Consider the following 10,848-nt stretch of genomic DNA (forward strand, 5'->3'; position numbering starts at 1 on the left):
TCTATGGGAGGTGGGAGGGGTAGATGCGTCCGCAGAAGCAGATCCGGCGAGGTGGACGCCGCTGGCAGTGAATGGGATCTGGTACACCGGTGGATGAGCAGTCTAGCGTTTCGAGAGGGGAGGGGTAGAAAGGCCGATGAAGTACGGACGGCGTGATGTAAGATGCTCTGGTGTTGTGGAGTTAGTCATTTTGGGGGCAGGGGGAGAGGAAATGGGGGTGCCGTGTGGTGGGGGCAACCGGAAGTTACCAAAGCAGCCCCAACCTATTATGTAGATGAGGGCGGTATTGTAACTGTTGGTCTCCGTGCACCATGGACAACAGGGGAATTTCGCATGCTAAAGACTAGGTGGCGGAAATTTTAGAAGGAGGCGGGAGATTTGGCCGCCCGCGGGATCGTTCGTATCCAGCTTCAACTAATTTTGGACCGTGCTAGCGGGAAGGTCATGCGAGACTGTGTACACGGGGACGCGTCAGCAGTTAATAACTGGTGTGAAGTCCACCCTAGAAAAAAGACAATAACTCGGGATGATGCACCGATAACTTGGACATTCACACGGGCGTGGCCAATCGTACAGGTGTAGAGGCGCGTTCACAAAAAAGGGATAAAATGCCCAGCCTATGTATTTCTCGTGTAAATAGATAATTTAGTGCCATTGGTTATTTACTTTAAACATAATGCATTGACGTGTTAGTGTAGAGGCGCACAAAAAGAAATGGATATTGTAGTCCGCTACTTAAAAGTGTTACCTCATATGATTACATAGCCTCCATTTCATAAATTGCGTACCCGTTGAATTCATATATGAATATTACATATATTACTTCATAATAGAACCTTAAATCATCCAATACTAATGAATTTGAATGCAAGAGTGACAATGGTGCATGTACATGATATCTACATTGGTTGTTTGAAGAAACATCACTGTAATTTTGGCATGCACAACTGAAAAGGTCTATTTAGATAGAAAAAAATGTGATATGTGAGTGTCCAATCTTTATAGCGTTGAATCAATATTGTACTATTGCCCACGATATGAAGAAGATATTGATTTATGTTCAAGCGATGCACGCCCACGATTGCTAGATAGTGATACGTGAATGAATTGTCAATCTCTCTCACATGCATACATATCTCATTTCCCTGTAGGCGTCAGAATCACACGCGCGCACTTCGTGTATTTCTCTCCCTCCGTCAAGTTTAGAATTCGTCTTTCTACCCCATCCTACAAGTCTCTCACACAGAAACACACATGCTCTCTCTGTCGAACACGCCCACCCCTTTAATTCCGCCCACCCATAGCCACTAATGTCTCAAAGTATAATTATGTCTCTCACACATATGCCTAAGGTTAACTCGAGTTCCGGAACCATATGAATACATACAATGGGATTCCAGTAGAGCACCATTTGTTTTGAGATTTCTCTCTCTCTCTCTCTCTCTCTCTCACACACACACACACACACACACATACACACACACACACACAGGCGCGCGCGTACACATTGTTTCTCGCTTCATTTTTTCCGGCACTTGCATGCGCACTGTTTGTTTATCTTCGTGATGCTTTAAGTATGCCTCGCACACATGCTATCTACCTATCCCTTAATATAGCTAGATATGTGTCACACAAACTCCTTCTCCCTACTAGCAAGATGCCCATGCGTTGCACGAAACATCAAGATGCATTTGTATGAGTAGTTTATCTTGTGGGAGAAAAGGATGAACGAGGGAATGCCTTATTTGCAAATGTGGAGAGGGGTGCGGGTATCTTTTTGCAAAATTGCCATAGTTTCCTTCCTATCCGTCGGATATAAATCGGATGGCCTATATTGCAGGATGGCAGGAACACCATCATCACCAACTCTGTTTTTATAAGAGTAGAGATATGTAAGTGTCACTGCCCCCCCACACACCCACCCACACACCCACCCACACGCAATTCCTGTCGGCGTTCTGGGAACGGGGGTACCCAGACTTGCCTGACTGTGGCCTGCGGCGTGGCTCAAGGAGTGGCCCAGTACGGCCCATCTTCGTCAACACAAGCTCAAGACCCACGCGAGGGGCCAAGCCTCGCGGGGCGGACGATAGGAGGCTTTCTCAGGCGCAACCTCGTCAGGCTGGCTCGTGAGGAGGCGGAGAGATCAAGGCGGGGTACCTCACGAGGTGCCCGTGACGCAAGCCATGACGACCGAAGCCAGGCGGCGCCGGCCTGGGCAGTGTCCTTGTTTCCCCTTCAGTGCAAAGAGGGCAAGCACAGGCCAAGGCATCAGACAAAGGTTACCGTTTTGGTGCAACAAGACCAAAACCAGCAGAACGGTAGGATGGAGGTCATTGTGGAGCCCAGGAAGGCGTCATCGTCAGAGCCTTTGGTAGGCGAGGACCAACTTTAGTCAGGATAAGTGTACTAGAGGTTTCCCTTCAAAATGGCCAATTGTTGGCGCCCTTCCCGCTCAAAATTTGGGAAGAGGACTAGGGCCTTGCTCTATAAATAGGACTAGCCGCCCTCGAGACAGAGAGACAGAGAGACAGACAAACAGAGGGGGGATCGACCATTCGAACCCTAGCCAGAACCACCACACCAACTCAAGAACTCCTCCCCTCCCGAGGTTGTTCTTCTCTTGTATTGTTCATCACCAGCCCCTGAGGCAATCCACACACCACACACTGGAGTAGGGTATTACACCACAATGGTGGCCTGAACCAGTATAAACCTTGCGTCCCTTGTGTTGTTCTTCGTGTAGCCTAGATCCTTTGCGAGGCAACGAGACGTGAGCCGGTAGGGGGGGGGGTGATCTACGCGCGCACCCCAGAGTTCGAACCTTAAGGGTCTGCCGGAACCCGAAATCTGACATTTGGCGCGCCAGGTAGGGGTGCGCCGGAATCACACCTTCTGCCCCTTGTGTTTTGTCGTCTGTTGCATCCATGTCTGACGCTCGTCGAGCCCGCGCCGAGCACCAGGCTGCTCTCGCCACCCGCGTCGCCTAGACGGTGCCTGTCGGCGGACGCCCCCGTCGTTCCCCGTCGCCTACCGCCAACGCTGCCACCGGCTCGGCGAGGAACGAGCAGCAGGCCTCATCCCTGCATCTTTCGGTGCAGCGAGAAGGCCGCACCGCCACCCCGTCGCTGACTCCAGCCGGTTCATCGTCCCACGCCCGTCGCGCCCCCGTGGACGCGCATGCCGCGCTGCTCCTGGCACGAGAGCTCATGCACTACCGTCCCGTCGATGACCTCTACGAGGACTGGCTCGCCCGCATCACCGAGCTCGTCAGCGCTGCGGGGGGCTCTCCTATGCCCTCTCTCTCGCTGCCTCGCCCTCCACCCTGTGCAGGAGGCGTGGATCAGGAGGTGCCTCCGCCACCTCCTCACCAAGAAGGCGACCTGTCCCCAAGGCACGCGGCCCCTAGACGGGACCCGCTCCGTCCAGCGCCTGCGTAGCAAGAGAAGAGCTGCCAAGAGATCCCTCGTCCCCAAGAAGCTGCCCGCGTGCTCCCTGCACCGGCACGCCATGAACGCGCTCCTGCTCCAGCGTGCCAAGACCCCGTGCTGCTCCTGGTGGCAGCGCACGGAGACCTCCAAGATCAAGCCATCGTCACCAAAGGCCTCCTGTGGCCACTGCGGGCTGCCGTGCTTTCACCGCCGAGCTGTGCAGCGTAGCTTGGCCGGGAAAGTTCAAGCCCGATCTGCCTCCATGCTACGACGACACAGCTGATCCTGCAGAGTTCCTCCAGCTCTACGAGCTGGGCATCGAAGCCGCCAATGGGGACGAGAAGGTCATGGCGAACTGGTTTCCCATGGCGCTCAAGGACGCTGCCCGCACCTGGCTCCTGAACTTGGCTCCTGGCACGATTTCCTCCTGGGACGAGATGCGCACTCGCTTCATCGCCAACTTCCAAGGCACTCGCGACCGGCCCCCGGCCATGAGCAACCTTCGCCGCATCAAGCAACAGCCAGGAGAGACCCTACAGAAGTACATCCAGCGTTTCAACAACGCTCGCCTCAAGATCCCCAGGGTGACTGAGGAGGCCATCATCTCAGCCTTCTCTGACGGCGTGCGTGACATCAAGATGAAAGAGGAGCTAGCAATCCATGAAGACCTGTGCACATCCCTGGAGCTATTCAACTTGGCGACCAAGTGCGCCAGGGCTGAGGAAGGGCATATCTCCCTCCTCGAGCTTCCGGCTGCCGATCCAGAAGAGAAGAAGCCCAAGGTCAAGGACGTGAAGCGCAAGGGGGCTGCTGTGCTTGCAGCAGAGCCAGACACCAAGCAAGGCAGGGATCAGCCTGAGTCATCCAAGGGCAGCCGGTACTATGTGTACCACGACCTCCACACCCACAACACCAACGAATGCCAAGAGCTCAGGGCTGTGCGAGATGGGCGTATCGGCCGACGCCCCGAGCGCAATGACCGGGGCTATGGCCGAGGAGGAGGAAGAGGTGGAGGACGATGGGAAGACCGTGGCCCTCGCCAGGGGTGGCGTGACCAACCTCGGGAGGACCGATGGCAGGGCCAGCCTCGCGAGGGAGGCTGGAGGGATCAGCCTCATGAGGATCGCCCTCAGGGCAACGTAGGCCTCCCTCCTCTGCCACCACCGCCGAGGAGGAATGAAGACCATCATCAGGACGAAGGGGCTGAGGGCTTCCAGGAGCTGGGCGCAATCGCTTGCATCCTGGGCGGCGCTAAGGCCCCAGCCTCTCAGCGCATCTTCAAACAGTTTGCTCGCGAGGTGAATGCAGTCCTCCCCAAGCTTGAGGCCACACGCCCTCTCAGGTGGTCAGCGTGCGCTATCACGTTCAGCTCAGCGGATCAGCTCAAGTGCGCAGCCACAGCCGGAGTCCTCCCGATGCTTTGCTCCCCAGTCATCAGCAATGTGCAAGTCACCAGGACCCTCATCGATGGCGGAGCAAGACTCAATGTCCTGTCCGTCGAGACATTCGACAATCTCCAAGTGCCATACGATCAGCTTTAGCCAACCAAGCCTTTCTTAGGAGTCACTGATGGTTCCACCGTTCCGATAGGGCAAGTTCGCCTTCCTATCACCTTTGGACAGCGCAACAACTACCGCACCGAGCTCATTGACTTCGACGTCGCCCACTTTCGCCTGCCATACAATGCCATCCTCGGATACCCAGCTCTGGCCAAGTTCATGGCAGTGACTCATCACGGCTACAATGTCCTCAAGATGCCAGGAAGCGGCAGAGTCATCACGATGCCTTGTGAGGAGAGGGATGCAGTGTGCTCTCTTGAGAGTGCTTTTCAAGCCGCGGCAATCGAAGACCTAGATCACAGGAACGGAACACTTCCTGAGGCAGTCCCTAAGAAGAAGAAGGCATCACCAGGTCCAAACCCACGGGAGGCAGGCCCCTCCAATGGCGTTGTGTCAGGATCCGTGCCCGTTCAAGGGGTGCCTCCTTCTATCGCATAGGAAGGCATGCCCGGCGCCCTCCTCGGGCAAGGCTCGGGGGCTCTCTCCTGGAGAGCCACCGACTTTGCCAAGGTCATGAGGGAGGCGCTCGTGCACCACTTCGAGGCGTGCTTCAAAGCATGTTTCCCTTAGGAAGGAGCGAGGCAAGGAGGGCCAAGCCCTCGGGAGTTCATCGCGAGAAGCATTCAGGAGCTACAGGAGTCAAGAGTCATGAGTGGCAGCCGCCGCTTACCTACCGTAGCCCCCCATCCAGGCGAGGATGGTGGGCTATGCGTCTGCATCGATGTACCAGGGCTCAACCGAGCCGCCTCTCAGGAGCGCTTCTGGCCTTCACGCGCGGGGCATTGTGAGGGTCCACCTCACAGCTACGTTCGCATGTCTTTTGGCCTGCCGAACGAAGTTGCCGCTCACCAGCGCCTGCTGAGGAGCATTCTGGAGGCTCAGGAGGTCAGGCATTCCACAGTCCTGGCAGAGATGGAGATGGCCCTTGAAGAGCCGCCTGTGCCCCTGGAGCCTCCCGAGGCTCCTGGGCCTGGGGGCTCGTGAGGGTCAGTTTCTGCAGCACACGTCGCCCGCTACTTCAGCATTCCTTCGTCTCTGACATCATCAGGTGACATCCTTTGAGTTTCATTTTCAGCTGGGAGCGCCCCAGGGCTGCATCATTCCCAGGCCGCGTGGGTCCGTCCCTGCGGCATGTATCTCTTTTGTTCATGCCTTTAGGTTATTTCGTTGGGGCGCCCCCCGGGCTGCATTATCCCCAAGCCACTCGGGCCTGACCCAGCGGCATGTATCTTTCTCGCATCTATTCAGGTCGTGCATTTGACCCGCCATGATTATTGCTTGATGCCTGTGACGATGCCCTTCTTCCCTCATGCCAACCGCTTGCATGTTAAAAGGGGGTACCTGAGCATTGCGACTCATGGACTCTTACTGACTCTCCAGCCCTCACCTCCTGTTCTTGTCCACGGTATCGCGACCTGGCATACCAGCGATGGCTGAGCTCGCTCGAGGGCCGGGACCTGAGGATGTAGAGCGTTGACATCTAACCAATTTTGCAGGAGCACATTACAAACAAAGGCCCAGAGCCAGGCGCAACCCGCCTTGAGGTAGGGCCCTGTGAGTCCCGCGCTGGCTCAAGGATGCCCAGATACACCTCGTCAAGCCCTACCATGCCAGCCATGTGTCAGGGCGGGGCTGTACACGCCCCGGGGGCTCCTCCCGGAGGGGAGCCCCCTCCCATGCACCAGTGGAAGCACCATGCTCCGTGCTGGCTGACGACACTGTCGAGGAGCGGCTATGCCCGTACACATACAGAAGCACTATGCTCCGCGCCGGTGATAAAAACTGATGGTGGCCCACAGCCGCATCAACCTCAGGGAGCCCAGAGCTCAGTGTCCGGCCCTATCGTAACGCCTCCACTCGGGAGTGCCACGCGAGGGGGCTGGGCACGGGGGCTACGCCCGGGCGCACGCCACCCAGCCAGGCCCCTCGGGCCTGGTTCGTCGCGCGCCCCTCCCCGAGCGGAGCCAAGGTACGAAGGCCGTTTGAACGTCAAGGGGGATTCCTGAGCATCGCGACTCAGGAGCCTAACTGGTCACGTAGCCCCTCACTCCTTGGTCCCGTCCTAGTTTCCGGTCGGGGCTAATGGCAGTTGAGGTATGCGCGGGGCCGGGCCCTGCCAACATAGAATGGTAGATCCTCTCCTATGCCTCCCCTCCCTACTTGCTGTTTGCGCGTCAAGGGGGACTCCTGAGCATCACGACTCAGGAGCCTAACTGGTCACGTAGCCCCTCACTCCTTGGTCCCGTCCTGGTTTCTGGTCGGGGCTAATGGCGGCTGAGGTATGCGCGGGGCCGGGCCCTGTCGACGTAGAACACAAGCAAGTAGGAAGGAAAAGCGCAAATCTCAAGGAATTTAGAAGCAAATATTACAGTCCATAGGTTGTTTTCACAACGCCAAACACAAGTTTAAACGCCTCCACGAGGCATGATGCATGTTGCAGGAACTAAAACAGGACAGAAGCCGTGGAGGGGTCACTTTCCGGCGGTGCCATCGCTGGTGGTGGAGTTGCGCTGGGCGGCTCCACCTCCCAAAGCCCCAGGGTTGGCAGCATCTCGCGTTGGCTTGGTGCTGAAGGCGCGGAACCTCGCCAGCAGGGCTTCCGCTCGACCCTTCACTGCCTCAACAGCGGCAGCGGCAAGCTCGCCGCTCGCAGGCTCCATCAGGCTGTCAAGATCGACGTTGGGGTCAGGAAGATAGACGTGGGTAAAGACACGCGCCAGCGCTGCAGAAGAAAGGACACGCGCCTCAGCCTCGGCCGTGGGGCCAAGGCCGTCCGCGACATCTTCAAGTGCGCAGACCAGGAAGGGAAGCAACTTGGCGGGGCCATCCTCGGCGCCGGCTAGCGGCTTTTCCAGGCCGCCATCATAGTGTCTTCAGCGAGGCACGAGCCCTCTCCTCCAGCTGCGCGAAGGCCACACGGTCCTCGGACAGGACCCTCGCCTTGCCGTCCAGCTTGATCCTCTCCGCCTCCAACGCCTACTCCAGCGTCTCCAACCGACCACGACGTTCATCGAGCTCGGCGTCCCGGTCCTTGACAGCAGCTTCTCGAGTCTTCATCTCCTTCTCCTTCTCCTGGCGGTCATAGACCTCCTTGGCGAGCTCGTCGCGCAGGCCTTGCAACTCGCTCTCCAGCGCCTTGCAGTGGCCCCGGACATCCTCAGCCTCACCCAAGGCCGCGTCGCGAGCAGCCTTGGCTTGGAGGATGGCCTGCTTCTCCTCATCGCAGGCCGTCACGGCCTGGCTCAGCGCCGCTCGAATGGAGGCATCAGAGCAGACCCAGCCAGAGGCCAACTCCAGGTGCCCGGCCACCAGGCGGGGGTCGGCACCCTGGAGATCTTCTCGCAGCCGGTCCAGCTCAGCAGTAGCACGATCCAAGACAGTGGAAAGAGTCGGGGAAATGGCGGTTGGCGGAGTAGGAGGAGAAGACGCCAACGTGATCACAGCGTCAAGCGTCGGGACCTTCTGAGCCCCGGCGGCCGCAGCAGTGGCATCGGGCATGGACACCTCGGGAGTCGCCTGGGCCATGGGGGCTGAGCCCACGCCAGCGCGCCCCGCCTGGCCTTGCGAGGATGGCCGAGCAGGGGAGGCTCGAGCCTCGCCACCTCTTTCCCCCGCGGATGGAGGCATTGCCCCAGGCGAGGCCTCTAAGGCCCCTTTCAGCCTTTTCGCTGCAGGCACTGGCCTAGCCGAAGGATGCGGACGTCAAGCCTCAGCAACAGAAGCAGGAAGCAAAACAAAAACCAAGCACTTACTGGTCATTGTTCATGGACTCAAGCAGCCTCCGGCCGAACTTGAAGCCCGAGAGCTGACTGCTAGGGTGAGCCTCAGGAGATTCGGAAGCAGGGGGCACGTCAGAGGAGTTGAAGCTGGCTTCAGGCCTCCTCAGAGCCGGAGCAGATCCGCGAGGAACCAACCCCGTCCTGTCCTTCCTCGGGACCGGGGGTGAGCTCTCCTCGCCTCGCTCATCGCCACCCTCGTCGTCGTACGGCATGAGGCGGAGGGAACGGGACCTGTGCTGAGGGAGGGATTTCCCTGACTCTCCATCGGTCGCCTCAGAGTCGGACTCCTCTTCCTCCACCTCTTCTTCCTCCTCCCTACCGGAGTCGCTGGAAGATACGTTCACCATCGCCAGAGCCGCCAGATCCTCGGGAACTTCTGCAGGCACTAGCCCCTCCCCGTTGAAGGTGGGCATGAAGTTCACCACCTGCTCCCAGTCACCACGAAGGAACAGGGGTACAGGAGCACCCTCCAGTCTCACCACGTCTCCACCAACCAAGGAATGGAGGACCGCGGCCAGATCTTCGTCGGCCAGGGCTGCGGAGCTCAGGCGGAGAGCGGCATCGGCTTCCCCGAGCCTCCATAGTGGGAGTGATTGTTCCCGAAGTGGAGCCACCCGGTGCTCCAGGAACTCCCTCAGGAGCGTCGCCCCAGTCAGCTTCGCCGCTGCCAAGTTGCCTGGCCTCAGGTCTGCGTCCATCCTCTTCAGCACCGGCTTCACGCGGGGATCGACGAGCTTCGCGCGGGACCAAGCGTCAACAGCCTTAGGCTGCCCCGTAGGCAGCACCAGCCGAGGGTGGATGCGCCCAACATCCACCATGACCCACTTGCTCCGGAAGCCTTCGATCCTCTTCCCGGGCTTCGAGATGGCATTGGAGCTGGAGTATGCGACAAAGCTCGCGCACGCGAAGATGGGGCCACGAGAAACCCGAAGGTAAAAGTAATGGCGCAGCAAGGCCACCGAGGGCTTTACCCCAACGCGAGCCTCACAATAATAGGCAAAAATCGCCAGAAGGAGAACAAAGTTGGGGTGGAGGTGCAGAGCCTGCAAATTGTATTGGCGGAGAACAACAAGGAAGAATTCGGAAAAGGGAGGCACCAGCCCGACAACGATGGCACTCACGAAGAGCTGGTAGAAGGTGCTCCCCTTGTCTTCAGGCAGGGCGGAGCCGGCCTTGAGCACGGCCGCCCCCTCGTTGCCCTGTGCCACCATCTTCTGGCGCGTGAGGGCGAGGTTCTTCTCCGACACGTTCGGAGGATCCAGAGCGGGTGAGTACTAGGCCTCGGCCGGAGTCTGGCGAGGCGCCATGGCTTGCCGAAGGTGCGGGATTGAAGCAGATCTAGAGGATTTCGGAAGCAAGAAGGAGGAGAGCGAGAAAGGGGATCTAGGACAAATGACTGGTGAAGGCAAAGAAGTTAAGCCTGGCCCGAGGCCGCCCTTTTGTCAAGACACACAGTTGCCGAGGCGTCATGGGGAAGCGGGGACGCCCACGTCCAATCAACCGCCACATGGCCCCCAAGGCCGCAAGTTGTTGGGGCCCGCGACGCTTCGCACTTGCCCCTTCGCTTCCCCGCTAAGCCAAGTCCGGTCGCGCCTTGGGCCCGGGGGCTACTATCGGCGTTCTGGGAATGGGGGTACCGAGACTTGCCTGCCTGCGGCCTACGGCGTGGCTCAAGGAGTGGCCCAGTACGTCCCATCTTCGTCAACACAAGCTCAAGACCCACGCGAGGGGCCAAGCCTCGCGGGGCGGACGACAGGAGGCTTCCTCAGGCGCAACCTTGTCAGGCTGGCTCGCGAGGAGGCGGAGAGATCAAGGCGGGGTACCTCACGAGGTACCCGTGACGCAAGGCATGACGACCAAAGCCAGGCGGGCGCCAGGCGGGCGCCGGCCTGGGCAGTGTCCTTGTTTCCCCTTCAGTACAAAGGGGGCAAGCACAGGCCAAGGCATCAGGCAAAGGTTACTGTTTCGGTGCAACAAGACCAAGACCAGCAGAACGGCAGGATGGAGGTCATCGTGGAGCCCAGGAAGGCGTCATCATCAGAGCCTTTGGCAGGCGAGGACCAACTTTTGTCAGGATAA

Source organism: Triticum dicoccoides, chromosome 2B (assembly GCF_002162155.2).
Source record: "Triticum dicoccoides isolate Atlit2015 ecotype Zavitan chromosome 2B, WEW_v2.0, whole genome shotgun sequence".
Lineage (NCBI taxonomy): Eukaryota > Viridiplantae > Streptophyta > Magnoliopsida > Poales > Poaceae > Triticum > Triticum dicoccoides.